Raw genomic sequence first — 5,860 nt, 5'->3', positions numbered from 1 at the left:
GAAAGCAAAAACAGAGCTCTTTATTAAATGTTATAAAAGTGGTTTGGTCTTCAAAACTTGACCTCACCAAGATGGCGGTGCTCGCTTCCCATGAGGAACCACGTGATGTCTCCTCTAGTGATATAACTCATTTGAAGGACCCTGAAGGACCCCGAGAACATCCGGCAACCCGAGAACATCCGGTACCTACACCGGATGTTCTCGGGTTGCCGGATGTTCTCGGGGTCCTTCGACCAATGATGACGTCACACTATTTGATTGGCTGTAAGTTGCCACGACCAATGAGTTGATGTCGCTAAGTTTTTTTAAAAACTTTATTGACAATTGCGGTATCATACATTAACAATGACATTAACGTTAACAACGAACAATAACAATGTAATGAATATTAATTGAAGATCAGTCACCATTGCCAAAAATAACATATTAACATAGAAAATAAAGAATAGAGGGGGAAAAAAGAAACAATGAACATAACACACAAATAAATAAAAACATAAGTAAAATAAAAAAAAGGAACATAGAAAAAATCTAAATAGTCTAATACTAGTTAAGTTAGGGGTACTCGTGAAGTTTGTATTTCTGAACAAAACTAAGCAATTTCAAGCCATTCTTCTTTTTCATATAATGAAGTGATTGAAAGTAAAAACAGAGCTCTTTATTAAATGTTATAAAAAGTGGTTTGGTCTTCAAAACTTGACCTCACCAAGATGGCGGTGCTCGCCTCCAATGAGGAACCACGTGATGTCTCCTCTAGTGATATAACTCATAGGTCAAAGGACCCCGAAGGACCCCGAGAACATCCGGCAACCTGAGAACATCCGGTACCCACACCGGACAAAGCGCTGAAGGGGATTTTCTATCAGTCGCTTAAAGAAGCCATTAAGGATCATCTCTGCTCTCAACCCGAAGCTCAGAGTTTCGAAGAATTAGTTTCAGCAGCTCTTCGTTCGGATGCTCGCTTAAAGGAATGACAAACGGAAAAGACATATGCCTTACGTAGGCCATCAACCAACTACAAAATATTTCAACCTTGCCTAACATTCTTCCCTCCACATCAGTACAGGACACCTCCCGGAAAGTTCCAGAGGAACCCATGCAAATCGGGCACTCCAAGTTGACTCCAGAGGAGGGTCAGAAGAGGAGGGAAGAACAGGCTTGTTTTTACTGCAGAAACAAGGATTACTTTGTCTCACAATGCCCACTTCGTTTAAACTGCAGAACCCCCTGCTAAAGGACAGGTGGTGGTGGTGGTGGGGGGGGGGGGGGGGGGGGGGGGTAAGGAAAAGAATTCTTCTCAGAATAACCTTTTGTTTTTACCAGTCAAATTAAATCTACAGACTGAAGTTCACGAGCTGCAAGCCCTGGTAGATTCAGGAGCCGAGCAGAGTTTTATCGATCAAGACCTTGTCAATCAACTGTCCATTCCTACCGAGCTATTGGAAACCCCGGTTAAAGTTGCTGGGCTGGGTGGCCAACTTCTTTCCCGGATCACTCATCGCACCAGACCAATCCACCTTATTACTTCCGGTAACCATCATGAACACTTACAATTATTCATCACTAATACTCCTCAGACCCTCATCGTTTTGGGCTTCACCTGGCTTAAATTACATAACCCACAACTAGAATGGAGCATTTTCTGTATGGCTAACTGTCTCCAATCTGTTATCACGACCTTCGAGCCGTATTTAGCAAAACTAAAGCTAACTCATTGCCACCCCATAGACCCTTCGACTGCTCTATCGACCTTCTTTCGGGGGCTAGTTTAACTTGTCTGTACCCGAAAAGCAGGCAATGGAAAAGTGTATTCAGGAAGCTCTCGCTAATCCGTCCGTCTTCCTCTCCTGTCGGAGCTGGATTTTTCTTTGTCGAGAAGTAAGACAAAACACTATGTCCTTGTGTGGACTGTAGGGAACTCAATCAAATCACTATAAAAGAAAAATACTCTTTGCCGCTACTAGATTCAGTTTTTGATTCAGGGCTTGCGTGTTTTCCAAACTTGACCTTTGAAATGCTTAGCACCTCATCCGTCTCAAGGAAGGTTACGAATGGAAAACAGTGTTTAACACCCCCCTACGACAGTTTGAGTACCTCGCCATGCCCTTTGGCTTAACCAACACTCTTGCTGTCTTTCAGCGTTTAGTCTATAATGTCCTTTGCGACTTTCTAAACCATTTCGTCTTTGTGTATCTGGACGACATACTTATTTACTCTCCTGATCCAGACCATCATAAGATCCATGTTCGTTGTGTTTTGGAACGCCTTTTGGAGAATAGGCTTTTTGTCAAAGCCGAAAAGTGTGAGTTCCATGTTTCAACTATTCCCTTTCTAGATTACATACTAGAGGCCGGTAGTATTCGTCCAGGCCCTGCTAAAATTGAAGCTGTCATCAACTGGGAAACACCAAGCAATAGAAAGAAGCTTCAACAGTTTCTGGGATTTGCCAATTTCTACCGGCGCTTTATCCGCAACTACACTCAAATCACTTCACCTCTCACCAAACTCTCCTCTCCCTTAAAATCCTTCTGTTGGGACACTACTGCTCAAGAAGCCTTCGACAAACTCAAAAGTCTATTTGTTTCTGCTCCCATACTGATTCAACCCGATTCCTCCCATCAGTTCGTTGTTGAGGTTGATGCGTCGGATTCTGGTATTGGTAAGGTTCTCTCACAGAAGGAGGAAGGGTCGGGCAAATTAAAACCATGCGCCTTCTTTTGTAAGAAACTTTCGTCTGCTGAACAAAACTACGATATTGGAAATTGGGAACTATTGGCCATTAAACTTGCGCTGGAAGAGTGGCGCCATTGGCTGGAGGGAGCAACTCACCCTTTTATCATTTGGACTGACCATAAAAACCTGGCTTATTTACGCTTCGCCAAACAATTAAACTCTTGTCAAGCTCGCTGGTGTTTATTTTTTGATCGGTTTGATTTCACCATTACTTATAGACCCGGCAGCAGTAACATCAAGCCCGACGCCTTGTCTCGTAAATCCTGCACTAACGAAAACGACACGGATTCCCCCATTATTCCTACCACCTGTATAGTAGGAACCCTCACCTGGGAGATCGAGACTCGTGTGTTACAAGCCCAAGGTGAGGAACCTAATCATGTGCCATGCCCCCCTGGAACTAAGAACAGCCCCACATTCCTAAGATCTGAAGTCATCACTTGAAGACAATCATCCAAGATCTCCTGTCACGCTGGCATCCACCGGACCTTAGCTCTACTCCGTCTTCACTTCTTCCTACTGACATTGTTTCCGACAGAGGTCCTCAATTCTTTTTTCATGTGTGGAAAGCCTTCTGTTCAGCCTTAGGTGCCACCACTAGTCTTTCCTCGGGCTATCATCCTCAGTCCAACAGGCAAGCTGAATGGGCTAACCAGGAGTTGGGGCAGCTCCCCATTGTGTTGCAGCTCAGAACCCTTCTGATTGGTCTACTTACCTAGTCTGGATTGATTACGCTCAGAATTCCCTTCCCTCTTCCGCCTCAGGAATTTCTGTGTTTGAGGCCTGCCTTGGGTTCCTACCACCTCTGTTTCGGTTCCATGAAGTCGATGTGGCGGTTCCGTCGATCGAACATCACCTTCACCGATGCAGGCGCATCTGGAGGCAGAGCAGGGACGCTCTCCTCTGTACTGAGGAAAACAACTGCAGAGTCACCAATCCACACAGGGTGGTAGGACCCACGTACCAGCCTGGTCAAAAGGTATGGCTCTCTTCCAGGAACATCCCAATCCAGTCCACGTCATGCAAACTTGCCCCCCGGTTCATTAAAAAGGTCCTCAATCCTACCTGCGTTTGCATTCACTTACCTGCGGCCCCCAAGATTCACCCATCGTTCAACATCTCCCAGATCAAGCTGGTCAATAGCAGTCCTCTTTGTCCGCCTAATGCTGCCCCCCCCCCGCCCGTAACATTGACAGCGCCCCCGCCTTCATGGCTAGTCGGATTCTGGATGTCCGGTGGCGAGGTCAGGGTTTCCAGTTTTTGGTGGATTGGGAGGGTTACAGGCTGCCAACGTGGACCACCTGGATGTGGTTGTTGGGGGGGGGTTACTGTAATGGTGCCTCCGGGAGTCCTATCCTCTCCCCTCCCTTCTCTGCTTCTATTCCAGATTGGACCCAGCTGTCGGCATGTACCTCATCACCTGCTCCTGTATTTAAGATGGCTGCAGTCCAGTATTCATCACCAGTTGGTTGCCCTCTATGGTGCATACATAGTTGAACTCAATCTCAAGCCTTGCAATTTTTTGCTCTTGACTAATTCAAGCTCTCGATCTATCTACAGAAAACTTTCATCCACAAGTGCCGACCTGGGTCCAGTCACAAGATCCTCAGGATCATCTCCCTGCTCCAAATTATTACCACGCTCTGACTTCATCCTCCAACCATGTCAAGCCCGCTTACCTTCGCCTCGCCTCACAACGTTACAGCCGAAGGAACTTACCTTCTTCTCAACGCCCCACGATTCCATCTTCGGTGACGTCTCCGGTGCCTGTCGACCAGCCACCAAAGACTTTTAATAAATCCTTTCTCGCCACCTCCTGTGTTTGTCATTCTGGGTTTCAGCACTTGGGTCTGTTCTCGTCCTGGCCGAGCACGACAGAACAAACTGGCCAAACACCTGACCCAGCTGACCCGGAAGGACTACGCTTCGCCGTTTCCCAACAAGGTGTTCTCTTGGGTCATCAGGCTGATGCACTTTCCCAGATGGCTTCGGCAAAGCAAGATTTGTTCTGCTGTATGGATAACATCTCCCAGGCATTGATAGATCTAACAAGTCACGTGGGTCTTTTCTCGTCCTAGCCGAGCATGACAGTTAACAAAGAGAAACTGGACAATGATTAGATATTTGAGTGCACCGTTCTTCTAGCCATCAGTTGTCTGTATCTCGATTTCAACCTTTATTTCAATGAAAAAGTGACATGTTGAGGAAAAAAAGTGACTGCATGTTTCCAGACTGATTCTTTTTCACAGCTGGAAAATACGAGGGCGGTCCAGGTGGCAGGTGTAACTCAGTTAAAAAAAAAACAACAACGTACAAGTCTGGATGTAGCCTCAGGATGTGACCGCAGTGCCAACACAGGAAGTAATGACCCTCATCTGGAGGAGGGTAAAACATTTGAATGTTGAGTCAGAATACATATAACGTAAGAGCTGTAACAGATGGATGATTATAGACGGAGTGATTGTTTCCTCACACCTGCATTCAGTGCAACTTGTAGTCAGATACACATTCCCACACAATCTCTGTGTGACTCTATAAATCACTGCTTGCACCTCCGCAAATATGGAAGTACTGTCACCCATTGTTTGAGTTCAGAATGTGCACAGACAAGCCCCTTATCAAGACCGGAAACTGGGCTGTCTACTCAGCTGTGATGTCTCACATCCACAAATATTCTCTCACACATAGACCAACTGCGGCGATGACGCCTGCGCTGGTCAAAAATATCTTCAATGGAATAGCTAGCTGTGAAGTCAGAAGGCTTTCTGTCTTTTCTCATGCATGTTGATTGTGCTCCTCACTCACTGATATCAGAGCTTGGTTTTAAAATAATCACAGTTGAAATTGATATTTTCCAATAAATTCCTGTTTATCAGTGTGATTCTCTGCATGTGTGGCCCTTTCTGATGATAGCAAAGGCATGATTGCTTAATAGCTGAACAGCTCACTTCTGAGACATATAAAAAAAATTTAAAAAGTAACAAAAAGTGTAGGTAAAGCTTCACAGGGTTCTCTGGGAGGACGTTTCTTGTGTTCCACACCTGCCTCTTTCTGTAATACAGTCAAGATCGAGAAGATTGGGGACTAAAAGGAACATATTTTTGTGCTTTTCGGATCACAAACAGAG

General features: G+C 45.4%; 1 long non-coding RNA gene across 1 annotated transcript; it reads left to right on the top strand.

Annotated features, from left to right (window-relative positions):
* Window positions 1–2,284: 2,284 nt before the first annotated feature.
* Window positions 2,285–5,614, top strand: LOC144983803 (uncharacterized). The gene is made up of 2 exons (XR_013647624.1): window positions 2,285–4,214; window positions 4,294–5,614. It is a non-coding gene; the product is annotated as an uncharacterized LOC144983803 (long non-coding RNA).
* The last annotated feature ends 246 nt before the right edge of the window (window positions 5,615–5,860 follow it).

The sequence above is a fragment of the Oryzias latipes genome, chromosome 14 (genome assembly GCF_053564925.1).
Source record: "Oryzias latipes strain Hd-rR chromosome 14, Olatipes_Hd-rR_3.1".
Classification (NCBI taxonomy): Eukaryota; Metazoa; Chordata; class Actinopteri; order Beloniformes; family Adrianichthyidae; genus Oryzias; species Oryzias latipes.
The sequence above is the reverse complement of the archived record's forward strand: the minus strand, read 5'-3'. Positions and strand labels throughout refer to the sequence as shown.